Source organism: Episyrphus balteatus, chromosome 3, assembly GCF_945859705.1.
Source record: "Episyrphus balteatus chromosome 3, idEpiBalt1.1, whole genome shotgun sequence".
Taxonomy (NCBI): domain Eukaryota; kingdom Metazoa; phylum Arthropoda; class Insecta; order Diptera; family Syrphidae; genus Episyrphus; species Episyrphus balteatus.
The window spans coordinates 81,774,683-81,792,924 of NC_079136.1; the positions used below are offsets into that span (position 1 = coordinate 81,774,683).

At 30.0% G+C, this 18,242-nt stretch overlaps 1 protein-coding gene and 1 long non-coding RNA gene across 5 annotated transcripts in view; both read left to right on the forward strand.

Moving 5' to 3' along the window:
- The window catches only part of LOC129913334 (uncharacterized), a 28,871-nt gene extending 14,799 nt beyond the window's left edge, over positions 1–14,072 (forward strand). The window contains exon 2 of the long non-coding RNA XR_008772032.1: positions 13,599–14,072. This is a non-coding gene — a long non-coding RNA (uncharacterized LOC129913334). The remainder of the gene's footprint in view (positions 1–13,598) is intronic.
- Positions 1–18,242, forward strand: part of LOC129913331 (maternal protein pumilio) — a 464,853-nt gene that overhangs the window by 263,098 nt on the left and 183,513 nt on the right. The gene's annotated exons all lie outside the window — the stretch shown is intronic.

Below are 18,242 nucleotides of genomic sequence, written 5' to 3' on the forward strand. Positions count from 1 at the left end.
TAGGGATGATATGATTTTGGAGACGGGCACGGGCACTTTTGTCCAGCCGAAGCTAATTCACAATCCACACTTTAGGGTCCATCAAAAGTGGATCAGAGAGAAGAATCAAATTTCTTTAGTTCGGTTTCAGTTCGAATTGTATCCTTTTTTTTCTACTTCTATGATGTTGTTGTTGATGACGATGATGATGGTTTTTTTTTTTTGTACTACCCTCACATAGGAAAAAAAAAAAAACTCAGTTATCTAGAAGATAACTTTTCAAATCAAATGGAAAATGGTATATATTCGCAATACGAATTCAAAAGACGAAAAAGAAATGAGGTTATTGGTTGATAGGAAAAGAGGTTTGGGAGGAAAGTGTAAAGAAAAAACTTTCACAGAAATATCGAAAGTCTATCTAATGGGGACAAAGTGAATTTGAGAAGAAAAAAAAACAACAAAGAAGTAGAATCAAAAAAGGACAAGAACGCATCAAGTATTGAAAGGAAGTTCTTTTATTGTGTTAAATGTTTTTTTTTTTTTTTTGGCGATATCCTTGTATATGTTGTTAATGTATCTTTGAAGAGTTTCGATATTTCCTGTTTTTTTTTTTTTTGTTTTATCTTGAAGGACTGTTGTGATGGAAAAACTACCAATATTTTAAAGAGTCTCCTTTTAATTCTAAAAAATGTCAGTTTTTACTAACTTTTATTTTCACATTCCTTCATGTTTATGCTGTTCAAATAGTATCGATAGATAAGATCGAACTTTAAACGTGAAGTCGATGTATCGATATGATAAAATTAAAAATATTGACGATAAACATCTTAACTTTTTGACGAAATTGCAAGCAGTTTTTTTTTGTAAGACTGTGCTTACGGCCATGAAAAAAATCGATTAGTTTCCAATCAATATTTGCAAAGAGTATCGAAATTGATATTTATGTATCGAAAAAATAGCGAATACTAAAGTGTGTTCAAACATAATTGAATTTAATTCTAAAATTACCATATTGAACAAAATATAGATATTTCGATACATCGAAATAAAAATATCAACTTTAAATATCGATAATTTTTTGAAAACTTCTTTAATCTGGACATATTTTACCATGTCGTATTAAAAAAATTAAACTAATTCTTCGAATTTAGGAGTGAAGTTCCCGAGCACATCTTTGTCATCCCTATCTTTCTGTAAATTTTAGCTATTAACCCATGTTCAAAATATCGATAAGTTTCGTTTAAGTAAAAGTATCGAAATCGAAAAATATCGATTTTTTAAATGTTTTCAAACAAATAAATGTTATTGAATTCTTAAATAGAAAAAATATCGATATTTTGATTCATCGAATTGTTGACGGTAAATATCGATATCGAAAATAGAACATATTTACAAACAGTACCTATGTAAAACAATACCTATTGAAAAATATCGATTTCTCTAGTGTGTTCAAACAAAACAAAAAAATTGAATTTCATACTTAAATTGTGCAAATAAAAATTATCGAAAAAAATATCGATAATTTTTTGAAAAATTCTCTAAATCTGGACCAATTTTTCTTAATTTTATTAGAAATCTCATTTAATTTTCGAATTAAGAATAATTTAATCTTTGACCCCAATCTGGACAAGTTTTTTCTAGGAACCCATCAAATTTCTCTTAATTTCTATTTCTTCTTATCGTTAAGAGAATAGACGTAAACTATTTTATTTATCAGTGAAATTAAATCATAACTTTGTATGAACATTGAAAATACTTCCCAAAAACTCATTCCAATAAATATTCCAATCTGTGATGCCTTGAATTTGTATTCTTCTGCAACGATGATTTCATTTAGATAAGCTTCATTCATGTCATGTCATGGCTTTGACTCGTGCCAAGAAATAAATAAAGCCTATGCATTGTCACAAAAACCACATCAAAAGACCATATAATGAGGCATGTTGATGATGATGATGAGCTTCAAGATACCCAACGTAGATAAGTTATACCTGTGTGCTCTCCTTTTGTGGTACAAAATATCAAAGAAAAACAATTATCCGATACAAGTGGTCGGTCAGCAATTATTGTTGTTTCACCATTTTCTGTATTTTTTTTTTCTCCTCAAAGTCGTCGACGAGCCTCTTTAAAAAATCCTTTTCCAGCCAGTCACAGGATGAATAGACAACAAGATGAAAAAAAGACATCAATTTGTTGAGTGTGTTAGTTTTTTTTTTTTCTATATCGAATAACGTTGGATGACTATTTAAGTAGGCAAATGGAACTAAAGCATAAAAGAGTAAACTGGGTCAACAAATGCAAATTGACAACTATTAATGGACATACACCAGAACCATAGAGATGAGATAGAGCATAGAACTAAATCCTAGCACACAAATCGACTACTACCATGACGATGACAAGAGGGAAGAAAAAACTAAAAATCTCTGAACGAGAACTCACTGTGCAAAATAGTTTCCTGAGCAAGGACATCATGATGGATAAAACTGTTCTAACTATAAATGCTCTTAAACGGAGGATGTACGCTGACTGAGGTTCATCCATTGGCATATGGAAATAGTTATCCGTGTTTTTTGATACCCAGTTTATGAGGAAAAACATTATATTTTAATACAAAGGGTGTAGTCTACGGCGAACGATGACGACCGTAAAAAAAAAACTCTACGACCGACGAGACCAACGCACCCCTTTCTCCCTCTCTATCAAAAAAGTATCTTTAGATCATTATTCATTCATCTCTAAATTCTATGTTTTCAGTAGTAACTTCCAGTTGAGGGTATGGGCCTTTCATCTTTTATTTATTTTGTCTTTTTTTTTCTGCTATCTTTTATTATTATTTTAGACCCCCGTTTCAAGGAAGAGTACTGTGCAAAGTTTTTGTTTTATGTCTGTGGTTGGTTTGACGGCATCTGTCTGTTTTTCTTTGTACATCTATCTTTTGTTCTATCTATACTATCTACCTTTTTTGTGTGTAGGTATAGCTTCCTCCTTTTTATCGGGTCAGGTTAACTGTGCCGTGTTAAATAATATTGTTTGAAGGAAAATTTGTATTTTGTTTTTCAAGTTAATCAACAAATTGCTACGAAAAGTAATTAAAACAATTTCCAAAGGACCATTCTTTCTCATAAAAAAAGATAAATATCTATCTTTATAAATAAAATGAAGATGAAGAAGAATAAAAACACTTATCTTGCTACGAGTTTTTTGAGTGTTTTAAATTAAACTCAAGTTGATCATTATAAATCGATAAATCCTACAAAAAAAAATCTGCCTTTTAAATTTTTTATTGAAATAGAAAGATACAAATATAGATAAATAGATAGAAATGGTGGTGTATTGTTCAGAGGCTTCAGGGTTATTAGAAATTGATTGAGTTATCGCGGCGGGCGCACAGACGAAGAATCGATATAGCTAGCTAACAGCACCCACCAGCAAATTGAATGAATCCTAAAGTGCATATTAAAAGTCCATTAGAAGCATGTGCCTTTAAATAATATTTGTTTAGAGCTTATGTACACCCAAGCACAGTCACATTGAACAAAAAAAAAAAAAACTATGAAAAAAATTAAGACAACAACAAAAAAAAGTATCTATAGAAGCTTTATTGAAGGAAAATCCTCTTGATTGGATCAATTGTAATTGGAGACTTTGTGTGCCACACACTCAAATATGCGAATAACGCCCTTCCACATGCTCTAAAAAAAAAAAAAAGAAAAGAAAAAAAAAAAAACAAACTTAATTCGATTTAGGAAGCAAAAAAGTAGAAGAAAAAAAAATATTTCGATTTGCCTTATTACATATGCCCCTGTCAATGCAGAGGGACTTTTGTTATTGGACTGAAATTGAGTATCTAAACGTAAAAGATACACCAATTGACTTACTGACTTTTAGCCTGAGGCAAATGATGATGTAGGTATCTCTTGTATTTGGTTGTCGTCGTTGTCGAGGGGTCAATAACATTTTTTTTTTTTTTTTTTATTGTAAGATATTTTGTTGTTGTTAGATATTATTAACTTTGTATTCCTTTTGCGGTGTTGTTTTTTTTTTTTTTTTTTTTTTGTTAAGATAGAAAAACGTGATCTCTAGTGGTGGCTTTAGGCCGGACAAAATTATATTTGTGTGGTTTGTTTGGTTGAAAATTGGCAGTAAGTTTGTCACGTAACAGATGTTTCTTCATTTATTAAAGAATATTTTCTGACAAGGATTCATTTGTTTTTCCATTTAGTATCTTCTGAGTTGGGTAAAAGTATCCAATTGAGTGATAAAGTGTTGGGTAGAAAAACATTAGTTTCACTTAATATTTTTTTATTGGTTTTATTATTTGTGAAATCATTAATTTTGTTTATTTGAAGATTAATCTTTCATTTTTTGGAGTTTAAATCAATGAATTTGACCAATGAAAAAGATTTGAAATATTTCTTATTCGTAGGATATAGAATTTAGACAAAATATTTTTTTTTAACTTTATCAATTTTTCTCATAATTTTAAATATTTTTATATCTTAAATTCAAATAAAATGTATGTTTTATTTACTTGTTATCTTTTTTAATTTTTATAAAATAAAATGCACGACTGGGTCGCACGAACTTGCTCTTGGAGTTAAAGTTGCTTAAATTTTTAAGACTTTTTATGTAGAAATTTGGAAAAAAAAATAAAATTCGTTTAAAAAAAAATAAAATAAAATCTGAAATTAAATTGCCCTCCAAAACAAGTATGCAGTTTTGATTGATATATTAACGTGCATTTTTAGAAAAAAAATTTTCAAAATCGTTAGAGCCGTTTTTTAAAAAAACAATTTTTTATAAATAATTTTTTGAAAAAAAAGTTAAAAAATAAAATTGTAATGCCATTTTGTAGAAATCACTAATCAACATCTAAAAACAAAATTTCAAAAAAATTCAATGTCCCGTTTTCGAAAATTTCATTTTTCAAAAAAAAATTTTCAAAATTTTTTTAAAAATCCAAAAATTATTTTTTTGGAAATTTTATTTTTGGTTTATATTTAAATTATATAAATGCTTCTTCACAAAAAGTTTCGTTGAAATCGAAGAAGTTTCGGAGATATTCGAATTTTAAAAAAACGGTTCTATGGCAGGTACCGTTAATAATGATTTTCAAATAAAAAATTTTTCATTGAAATATAGACCTTAGCGTAAAACTAACATTTGAATTTTTTAAACAAAATCGTTGGAGCCGTTTTCGAGCTATTTTAATTTTACTAAAATCGGTATATGACAAGTACCGTTATTTTTGGTCCAAAAAAATTAATTCCAAAAACCCCTCTGGAGAGTCGCCAAATAACGCTACATACCAAGTTTGATATTAATCGGTCCATCCGTTTAGGCTGTAGCTCCTTATACAGACAGACAGACAGACAGACTGACAGACTGACAGACAGACAGACAGACAGACAGACGGACTTCCGGGACCCACTTTTTTGGCATTGTCTACCATCGTAATGTCATGGAAAAATGTTATCTCAACTTTTTTTTTTTGTACGAATGCATAACTTGATATATAGTACCTATATCGCAAGTAAAAAACCCTTAGGTATTGTTTTTTTTTTTATTACATATTTATTCACGCAAAATTTTTTTCGCATAATTTTTTTCTTGTCAAAAATAATAGTTTTTTTTATTATTTGTTCACATTTTTTCACACTTTTACCTCGAAATTTGTTTTTCACCAAGATAAGGTAATTCAAATTTTGTATTTTTTCTTCAAAAATTTTTATTTTTTCTTCAAAATTTGTAATTTTATTCAAAGTTTGGAATTATTCATTTAAATTTAATTTTCTTCAAAATTTTTAATTTTCTTCCCTAAAATTTGTAGGTAATTTTGTTAAAAATTTTTAATTTGCTTAAAAATTTGGAATTTTCTCCAAAATTTTCATTCCAAATTTTTAATTTGTTTCAAATTTTTATATTTTCTGCAAAATTTGTAATTTTCTTCAAAATTGTTAATTTTCTTCAAATGTTTATATTTTCTATAAAGTTTTTTATTTTCTTCAAAATATTTAAAGAACTTATAATTGTGTTAAAAAATTTGCAATGTTTTTATATATGTAATTCTCTTTGAAAATTGTCCAAAATCTTTAATTTTCTTCAAGCTTAGTTGAAAAATTGTAATTTTCTTCAATTTATTTTTCTTCAAAAATCGTATTTTTTTTTTCAAAATATTTAAATTATTTCAAAATTTCTTCATTCATCAAAATTTTAATAAAATTCTCATCGTTAAATATTTATAACCACCTTCATTCTTTGAACGCCCATCGCCTTATCTTTGTACCCAATTTTGAACTTAGTGTCAAGGACCAATGAGATTGTTTGTATTTCTGCACTTCACGAATGCAGTGTGCTTCATTTAAATTGGTTTTACTCTTTTTTGTGAACTGGAACACACATCCATTGCCTTTTAAGAACTTTTTCTTAATTCTCCTCGACATGTTTTTTATATTTTTGAAAAATTGGCACAACCCGGTTATAATGAAATTTCAAAATAAAAAACTCTTTAAAATATTTAAACCTCTCTCTAAAAAAAAAACATTTGACCCCCTCAAATGATGTACATCTCTAAGGATCAGCATAAAATTTAAATTTCTTATTTTTCCTATTTCTAACTCTCGATGACTGCATTTTGTGTTATCTTCCATATCGACAGGATATACAAAAAAAAATTCTATTGGCTAAGGGATATAAAAACATAGAAACATGTCAGTGTGATGATTTATTCATATCCCCATATCTACCTTTGTATATGACCAAGCACAGCAAAGGTACATCTTTTCTATTGGGTACAAGTATTATCCTCGACCAAAAAATACGATAATATAATAACAAAAACAACAAACCCCTTTAACACACATATTGACTCTGGGTATATCTGGCAGATATATGAAATATAGAAAAATGAACGAAAAAAAAAAAAACGAAAAATCCCATTCAATTTCCGTTCGTCGTAAAAATGTAATATTTTTACCCTTCATCAGTTTTTTGACACTTGATAAATTCCCCGGACACCTTTAAAATTGCATTCTTTTCGATTCTCTCTAATACACTAGCCAATAGATGTCAGGTTTCGTTCTCATGTCTTTCACTTCTGTCTGCAGATACAGTAGCGAGCAAAAAAAATGCAAACGAAAAAGGTGAAAAGAGTTTTACATGATAACTAAGTCATTTTACATCGTTATGCTACCAAATTTGGCACACAATATTGAAAATGTTTTATTTTCACGAAACAGAGTCGATTTGTGGAATATCTTACTTCAAGACAATTATTTGGTCAAAAGTCTGCCTAAATATGCGTTTTTAGCCGAGCAAAAAAAATGCAAATGTGTAAAAAACAATAAAGTATAATGATTTATTCATATTTTTTGTTTATGTTTTTGGTTTTTTAGGTTCATATTTTATTAATATTTTGTTGGGAACTCTTTATTTGAAACAAAGGCGCGGATTTTTCTGGTATTGAGTCTATTAAAGACTATCATAAATTTTATGGTATTTGTTCACATTCTGATCAAATTTGCTCCATCAGAACTTTGCATTTTGAATGCTTTCGCTTTCTAATCACCCGATCTACAAGATCCTACAAATTTTCTGTGGTATTGGGGTCTGAAGATCGTGTTAGACACTTCAGAACAGCGAAATTGGTCATTTTCAAAAAGCTTTTTTCTAACCGGCTGGTGTTTTTGGTGTCATTATCTTGTGTAAACAAGCTATTTTTGAGGCCAAACTTTGCGCAAGACGACCGGAAAAAAAACCTTACAAAATTTCAATTAATACCAGAAAGCGGTTTGATTTCGCGAAGTGCCATATGCATTGGACAAGTGAAAAAGTGAGGTACAATTTTTTTGAGCAATGAGAGCAAGTTCAACTTGTTCTTGTCAGATGGCTTTCACTGTCTGTGAAGGCCTCTAGGATATCGATATAACCCTATTTATCAAGTTCCTGCTATTAAACACGGAGGAGGTGTGGGGTAAGTATAAAATACTCATGAAAAGAAATTAATAGTAAGTTTTTGTTTAGGGTTTGTTTTCTCGAGAAGTGTGTCACTTGTGCCAAATGAAAAGAATAAATCGGATGAATGCAGAAATGTGCAAGGACATTGTGGAAACCCATATGTTCCACATTTTTAGTCCAATATCCCCGAAAACAGCTTGTTTACATAAGATAATGACCCCAAAAACACCAGCCGGTTAGAAAAAAGCTTTTTGAAAATGACCAATTTCGCTGTTCTGAAGTGTCTAACACGATCTTCAGACCCCAATACCACAGAAAATTTGTAGGATCTTGTAGATCGGGTGATTAGAAAGCGAAAGCATTCAAAATGCAAAGTTCTGATGGAGCAAATTTGATCAGAATGTGAACAAATACCATAAAATTTATGATAGTCTTTAATAGACTCAATACCAGAAAAATCCGCGCCTTTGTTTCAAATAAAGAGTTCCCAACAAAATATTAATAAAATATGAACCTAAAAAACCAAAAACATAAACAAAAAATATGAATAAATCATTATACTTTATTGTTTTTTACACATTTGCATTTTTTTTGCTCGGCTAAAAACGCATATTTAGGCAGACTTTTGACCAAATAATTGTCTTGAAGTAAGATATTCCACAAATCGACTCTGTTTCGTGAAAATAAAACATTTTCAATATTGTGTGCCAAATTTGGTAGCATAACGATGTAAAATGACTTAGTTATCATGTAAAACTCTTTTAACCTTTTTCGTTTGCATTTTTTTTGCTCGCTACTGTATATGTTCTATGTCCGTGTCCTCATCGTCGTTTATTTGGTTGTTTTGTAAGTATTGCTCTAGATACTTTTGGAGGTACTTAAATTCCCATCACTCTTTGTATTAGAAAAAGAAAAGATGTTACGACGACGAAGTTATACCTTTATACCAACACTCTCAATGCAGTAGTACGAGTACCTACTTCGTCCTTCTTGATATAACACATAGCGACAGGTACACAATTGAAGAGTTTTATACTTGGAAAGCTACATCTATAGAGATAGAAAAGTATCTTCTTTAAGTGGATGAAAGAAATAATAAAAAAAAAAAAAAATCGATTGAAAAACCATTTCCTATTCGATAAGGACGATTTTTTTTTTTTTTTGAAGAATAAAAACACTAGAGAAGACTTTTTCTTTTTTGTGTGGCAAAAAACATCTGTACAGTAGCAATATGATAAGCAGCTTCATGATGTGTTTCAAGGATACCTAGTCTTCTGAGGCGAAAGACTAACCAATTCAGTCTATGTAGCTATTTTATAGACAAAATTTGTCTTATCGAACAACCGAAACCCATTCTCTCACTCTCTTTCTCTTTCTCAATCTGTCTATGTAAGAGACTGTGAATATATCACCCATTGAATAAAAAAACCTCGTATTTTTTTATAACATTATCCTTCTTATACCATTATAAACCGCAAGGATGCGGATAATAGTTTGGTTTTTGGGTGTTTTTTTGTTGTTTTTTTTTTTTTTTATTTTTGTACTTCATCTCACTGATGCGGTTGTAATATATGTTCGAGTTGGGAATCGGTTATAGAAATATGGTGCACTGTGCTGTGCTGTGCTGTGCACATGCCATGGTAATATGCTGAAAATTTGCGATTACAATCATCCTTTTTGACAGATTACATTATAAAATAAACGATCATATAATATTTGTGTGTATGTGTGTGAGTATAGACAAATTTCATTACCTATTCAAACACGTTTGGGAGGAGAAAATGATGTATTTTGTTACGTATACGCCATACATATGGGAAATTGGAAAAATTTAACGATGTGGTGGCAGGCAAACTTGGCGGTTTATTGAAACCTTAGGTTACGACGAGTAAAGTGACGATAGAAAAATCATAAAAGAAATAGTATCATGATTTATTAGAAAAAAAAAAAAAAAAAAAAAAAAAATAACCCAAAAAGTGGTGTAAACCTTTCAAAAACAGATTTTAACGTTTATATTGAAAACGCCTCATCGTACAAAATATTTTTTAGATTCTTTGTGATAGGAAATTGAATTATGTTTCTTTATTTATGGCTCAAGTTAATGCTTTCAGAGAAAGAGACATGCAAAGTTACTTTTTAATTTTTTTACGATAAAAATGAAAAATCAATTTTTCAGCAATAGGTTGAAGATCTCCCTTAATTTGATTTTTATTTTATTTTATTTTATTTTTTATTTTATTTTATTTTATTTTATTTTATTTTATTTTATTTTATTTTATTTTATTTTATTTTATTTTATTTTATTTAATTTTTATTTTTATTTTTATTTGTATTATTTTATCTTATTTCTTTTTTTTGAAGTTATATTATTTTAGTTGATTTAATTTTTACTAGAAATATTGGATTTATATTTAAAAGAAACTTAATTTTTTTCTTCAAGATAACGTATAAAATGTCACACCCGTAACGTTTAACTGTCACACGCGTAACAGTCAGTTGTCTCGCCAAAAACACTCAATTGTCACACCCGTAACAGAGTTTATGCATGCATATGTCACACCCATAACGATGAAAACGCTTTTAAACGAAAACGAACAAATATTTAAAAAAAAACTCAAAATAGTTTGCCTTTCGTTGACTTACTTTATTTAAATGTCAAATTTGAAGATAAAAGGATTAACATTTCAAAGAACTATTCAAGACCAAAATACTCTTCGTCATCCCAAATCATTCCGTCAAATGTCCAGTTCCTTTGTAACAACAAACAATAATGTTAAGTCAAACAACAGAATTACGTGTGAATGAGAATCCTTTTTACCAACAATACAAAAAAAAAACAAACTGCCCAAATAACAAGGATACAAAGAGTCAATAAAAAAAAGAAAGTATCCAACAGGCCGAAAAAAAATTCAGAAAAACATAAAAAAAAAGAACTTGGCAAACAAAAAGAACCCCAGACTTAAGTTTGCGCTTGGTTAGCTTTGTTCCAATTTCTTCATTTTTTTTGTTTTTTTTTTTGTTTGTCATGCTGCTTAGTTTTTTTTTGTACTTATCCTTGTGTTGTACAGGGATAATATCCATTAAGCAGTTTTTGATAGGCAAGATAAAGAAAAAACAAAAAGAGAAAGAGAGATGGAGAATTTAACGCAATTAACGATATGAACACAAAATTTCTGCAAGATTTTAGCCAAGTTCTTGTTTAATTTTATTTTTTTTTTCATTTCTTTTATTTAATTATTCATTTCTTATCCGCTTTGTTCAGCAATTAGGACGTCCTTTTTTAAGTGTAATCGTTTCTTTGTTGTAGTTATGTATATATTTTTTGTTGTTTTCTTCAGTGCAATAAATGGAGTGAGTACCTATAGCTTTTAATGAAATTAAAAGTGAATGAGTTAAGTATCTCGGACTTCCAAGTTGAGGAGAGGAAGAAAAGAGGTTTAAAATGGATGTTTCATTAATATCAGTCTAGTTGTTAATTTAATGGGTAGTCATGAAGAATATTCAATAAGTAGAAACAGTTGTGGTGGTTTGGAAATAAGATCAAGTAAAATGAGAAGTTGAAAGAAGCTTAAATAAATACACCACTAATCTGAAGATCAAGAAACCATAAGAAAAGACCTGAATATTTTTTGACTGGAAGTTGTTTCAATTTGGGCTTACGACGGACGTTAGTGCTTTCGATTTGCAAAATGGTAAATTTCTTTTGCAAAATGATGAATTTGGTTTGCAAAAAGGTTAATTTGATTTGCAAAATGGTGAATTTGATTTGCAAAAGGGTGAATTTGATTTGCAAAATAGTGAAATTGATTTGCAAAAGGATGAATCTCATTTGCAAAAGGGTGAAATTGATTTGCAAAAGGGTGAAATAGATTTGCAAACGTGTGAATTTGATTTGCAAAAGGGTGAAATTGATTTAATTTATAAAGTGTGGAAATGCTGAAAAACTTCCAGACTTCATTTAACCCAAGCGCATTTCACCCGATTCAACAAAAATTTATACTATAATTTTTCATTTCGACTTTTATCGCGTAAAATTTCTCGGAAAGATTGACTTTGTTTGTAAAACTAACTGCAATTCTATGTTGCTTTGCCATCGTCATAGATTGGCAATAAAAGTTGGAATATTTTCATTGCAGTTAACAATTTGTATTGGCAACTTGTGTCTACATGATTGTATTACCTAACATGGTTATGTATCCAAATTTTTAGACATTCAAAAATCATAAACTTGGCAATTAGAGTGATATTCCTGCTTAGTTTGGCGAAGTTTATACAAAATATTAACCAGTCGGCCTATATAAAACTTTGAATGAAATGTCCAACTCTGGCATGTAACCCTCCCAATTCACCCCCCAAATTCACATAAACACCTTCATATTTTATCATTCTGTCCATGATCTATAGGCAAAAATACAGGAAGGTATATTTCGCCTTATTTATAAACACCCTTTCCAATTCTAGTGGAAAAATTCCTCCAATTTAGTGACCTATGTTAAAAGTAGACTCTGCTTGCTGCTTTCGAAAAACGTTTGTTTGCTAAAAATGATTTATGTTTCCGATATCGTTCATGGGTACCTATCTTCCAATCCTCTAAAAGTTCTCTATCTCTGTGTAACAAGCAGTCTCTAATATATACTTATACACCTTCGTTCTATTTTGTATAAAACCTCCACTCAGACCCTAGTCAACACTGTGTCAAAAAACTAAAACGGAAAACGAAGAGACTCCATAACTAACCAAAAAAACCACCTCTCAATTCTGTTGTAACCATAACCACCATCATCCTGCGTTCCTATTTTTCGTTTCGTTTGTCGACGGACAGTGGCGCGGTGGTGGTGTATATTGGTAGGATGAGGTAACCCAACTTGGACTCAATTAGAACGGACGAACAAAATTATGTTTGCCACTAATATAATCAGTTTTTGCCTCCCAAGCATCCTGCTGCTTCTTATGGTGCAGCAGCGGCGTTGGCTGGATGCTGGTTGTGATGGTGCTCTACTGTCATTGCTGCTTTCTGCTGCTGCACCATCCAACCAAACAGAAGAGGAGTGTGCCTTTTATTCGGTCTCTGACCAGTTTCATTATAATGGGAAAGGGTGAAGATTATGCTGGTAATGATACATATTAATGATGTAACAAACTCTAGAGAGGACTATAGAGTGTAAGCCCCAGCCAAATGAAAAGCTTTGTGGCAAAATTATCAGCTACTGGGCATACCGGAGCCGCACAAGACTACTCTTTTGTTCCTGCCTTCGTCGCCGCGTGAGTTTTTGGTCGTTTGTCCTTGTGATGCGCTGACGATAGGGCACACAGTAGCAACACACCGTGCTGCGCTCGCCTTATCGTGCTGAAAGCTGTATTCCAAAAAAACTTTTTCTAAACTGGGTTCGGAGGTTTCACCATCTAGCTACATATCTCTCTGTGTAAACGGAAAAGATATCGAGAATCCTACTTTTTTCTTCTTTGCGTAAATTTGCTTAATTTTGTGTACAGATTTGAGTGCCTGCTTTTATAATGTGGTTGCCATAAGTTTATGAATAAGATTTTTTTTTGTCTATTTAAACGTTTTTATGTACATATAGTTTTTTTAAGTTTTCTTAAAAAAAAAATTGCTTTTATATAAAACTAATTTGAATTTTTTTTCTTTTATCTCTTTTCAGGTAGGTGACTATGTACGTTTGTATAGATGATTTAAGGCTTATCAAAAATATATATATTGGTAATGTAGACACCGTATTTGAATTTATTATTCTCGTTACCTCTAAATGACAATAGGTCCTAGGAAAGTATGTTTAAAAGAACGTTTGCGAATCGATAAACTCATATTTCCATTTGCCCATTTTTTCTAGGATAGTCAAAATGTCTGCTTTAAGAATTCTTTAAAACAAGCATTTTCAGGAGTTTTTAGGAATGATAAAATTTAACTTTTATCATATTTTACTTAACTGGTTTTTCACGTTAAATTCATCATTTTACAAATGGTATTAAACCTTTTTCAGGTTAATTTTACTTCTTTGCACATGGAATTTATTCATTTGCAAACCAAATTCACCCTTTTGCAAAGCAAATTCAGCTTTTGTGTGTGGAGACAACTATTATATAGGTATTATTTATATGAAAAAAAAAAAATTAAATGACAAGAAGTCTTAAATTTAATTCTTATTGTATAAAAGGTGAATTTGTTTTGCAAAAGGATGAAATTGCTTTGCAAATGAATACCTTTTATTTGCAAAGTGGTGAAATTAATTCTTAAAATTAATTAATTTAATTTGTAAAGGAATGGATTTAAACTCAAATTCCTGCAGTCCAACTTCATTAAAAAATACTTTTGAAATATATTTCCGCCGGATTTTGTTATATTAATGATTTTTGTATGCCTTTTTTCGGCATTTTTATCAGGGCCCAATGTTGACTTCTTTATAACCCTCATTTTAAAATAGCCTTATTTTTAGGTCATTGAGCTTTTAGTAGGACCGTTTCAACGAAGTATTTCTAACTTTTGCTTTATCAAAAATTGTTGCATTCAGTAAAAAGATACATGGCTCTGAAAATCAAAGATAGATTTAATAAATTCTAGATTTGTACTTATTTGTTTTTAGTCCAACAATTTCTGAATGGACGATTTCAAGTCTCAAGTTTTTATACGTATATCGGTGCAATATTTTGCTTGACTTAAAATAACTCTCAACTAACTCCTTTTTACGTTGAAGAAGCTCTGTCAAAAAAGTGTACTCTATTGAACTTTAAAACCTCCAACTCTCATATACTTTGCTTAAACCTCCCGATTTTACTTTATTCTATTTTTGTTATAAGCTTTTCAAATAATTAAGTCATAAAATTTTAAAATTGTTTATGTACCAATAAAAGGTTTTACCTCATTGTTTTTTAATTAAAATTGTTCATTTTTATGTAGACATTGAAGTAAGAATAAAAAAAAAAAAAAAAACAATATACCTTTTGAAACTATCCACTTGCACGCAATCCTTTCTAAAATTAAAAGAAAAAATACAATCCCATGATATTTATATTATTATTCCTTGCTAGACATAATATCATAAAATATTCTTTCATATTACTTTATAACTACCACACTCCACCAGCAATATTGAAAAACCATATGTGCGTGTCCTGAGTCTTATAGTAAAAACAAATATAACAACACAATCATCAGAGCACGTCATGTTATTTAAAATTAATTGAATTTCAATTGTATATACCACAAATTATTGAAGTTATATAGGCTTTTGATAGTAGGATAGGTTATGTTAGGTAGGTTGGAATATAATTTTAAGAGTCATTAAAGAAAATGACTATTTTTTTTTCTGCATACAAATTCTTGAACTTATTCAACAATACAAGTATAATTCCTGTCTATATATCTAACTAATCAATGTATAAGTGTTCAAACCTTATTCTGACGTGAATCAAAGCAGTAAGGATTTTTTCCCCATTACACATTGTTGGTCGTCGCAAAATAATTGTAACTCAAACCCAACTTGCACTCAATCACGGAATCACGGAAAAAAATAAGTGAATTGCATTCCAAATCGATACTATACGAGAGAATCTAATTCTAAAGAATTATACTTTTGCCAATGGACGAATAAAATGACTGACGAATCGACACGGGCAGAATGAGAAAATTCTTCTTAACCTCATTCCATCATTAAAAAGAAATACACTCTAAACAGTTTTTTCTGAATATTATTTTTCTTCGACTTTCTTGGCCGTGTCTTAACTTGTTTGCGTAGCTTATCATAGTAGTGATGAATTTCTACAAAAATTCTTGTTTTTGAGGATAAAATAAAATGTCACACCCGTAACGTTTATGTGTCACACCCGAAACTGAAGATAAACATTCATTTAAATGTAAATATGGAAGCATATGCAACACTTGATTAACAGTGTTTGATTTTTTATTCTTAAATAAGGGGTTTTTTAAGGTCACGCCCGTAACACAGCTTAATTAAATAATATCTTAAAGCAATCAAGTACATTTAGCATGAACTTTGCAATAATATAGAACATTTAAGAAGAAATATCACCTGTTACAACCGGAACGTATATTTGTCACACCCTTTACAGTGTGTTTTATAAAATAACGCCCGTAACACAACTTAATTAAATATTTTAACACAATCAGGTATATTTAGCATGAAATACATATGTATCTATGTATTATTATGACAAAAAAAATCAAGAATTATTCCAGGTTATACCCGTTACGTTTATTTGTCACACCCGTAACAATTTAAAAACGAATATTTGTTATCGTGAAAAAAAAACTAAAGCTTAACATTCAGAAACGTATGTCGAGACACTTGAAACACTTATTAATTTTTAGAATTAATGTTTTTAAACAAGAATCCAGTGTTTCGTAAAGTCACGACCGTAACATTAAATTGTATATTGAAAGAATATAAAGTATATATTTTGTATTAATTCAGCGTTTTATTCACTTGAATTATGTATATTGACATTGAATAATGGCTGAATAATTCATAAATTTATGTCTTAAAGTGTCACACCCGTAACGATGAAAACTCTCATATAAAATTACAAAATCTCGTCTTGCATATATATTTTTATGAAGAGATAAAAATCTGTACTCAATCAAATGTCACGGAGTATAATAATGCGGCATTATTACATACATATTGGCATCATCCCCCAATCCGCCCCATAATACTATGCCTTGAATTTTTATTTGCATTGTACAGAGTTGATTTCCTTTTCTTGTTCTATAATTTGCCCGCCTCCTTCATTGTATCACAGATTTCGAGACATGAAACCGCAAATAACACTCATTTGGCCATCCTTTTGTTGGGTAATCGCAACTAATTGAAGGATAAATTGCGTTAGTGAACTCAATTACAGACTAGGCATGTAGCTTGAAGTCAAATAAAAGTGGTTACTTTGGCAATCAACAAAAAAAAAAAAAAATTGCCATTGAAAAGGATATTTTTTTTTTTTTCAAGATTCTTTTGGTTGGACAGCAAAAAAAAGGACGAAAACATTTTGAGTTAACGAATCTCATTTTTTAGGATTTTCTTTTTTTTGAGAAATGAGTTTCTATTTTAATTTTTTTTTTCTAGAAGGGATTCATGTCCTCAGAGAAAAGTCCAAAACGCAGTCAACTAAACCGAAAAAGAGATATCACGCAACGCGGTGTTGACAATTATTTTTCCTGCGAAAAAAAAATTCTCTATCAAGGTGCAGTTTTTGTGAATTCTTTGGTGAATTTTTTCATTGACGGTACCACACGGTGTGTTCAAATTTTTTTTTAACTTCTGTTCATACTTTTTTAAACCTTCGACGACGACGGTGAAAATGAATGATTGTTGTTTGTTTTTTTTTTTTTTTTGTCTTGTTTGATGTCGATATCATCGATTGGTATAGGTATGGATGAGTTTACCTACGCCTTTTTTAGTAGGTACAAGCTGCTGGTCGTTGTGGAAAAAAGTAGGCACACACAACAGGAATGCTCACAGCTACCGCTAACCGATTCAACAAGAATTCAGTCATGTGTTTGCCTATTACCCATTTGTCTTTGGCAGCGAAAACTGGATTTTTTGCAGTTGTTTTTGTTGTTATTTTTTGTTTTCAAGTCGAATCAGCGAAGCGAATTTTTGGAGTCCGTCCTGTTCCGCACACAACCATCAAAATTGATATCATGACGTTAGTTTGTACAAAATACATGCATACGTAACGGTATATGGTACCTTTAACTATCAACCATTGAGCTGTGTTGCACTTGCTGCTGCTTGCTGGTTTACTTTATTAGAACACGATGACAACTACTACACTCTCGTCTCGTACACAATAAAAATAAAAAAAATTATTTTTTTCTAACTGCTACATGAGCAGAATTTTGACTTTGTCCTCCTACTTTCTTTTTTTTTTTTTTTGTATTATTTTTGCCTGTTCAAACATTTCAAGCAACCATTTTTGTATTATCTACCCTCTTTAGACTAGACAATTTTCAGTTTGCAACAACCTGCAAACAGTTGATAAGGATAATAACAGATAAAAAAAAATTATTAAAAGGGGTTGAAAAAGTTTATTCCTTTTTTTTTTTGTTCTTTATCATTCCAACAACTAGGTAAAACAAAAAGATTATTTTTTTTTTGTGTTGAATGATACATACATTTAGAAAAAAGTTTTAATTTAAAGTTTAAGAGCCTTGAAAGTCTACATTTTGTATTGAAATTATTGTGCAAGGCCTAGTTTGTTTATTTGAAAAAAGACATAATATTCCGAATTATTTATTCTCGTAAACATAAAAAAAAAAACAAATCAATAAA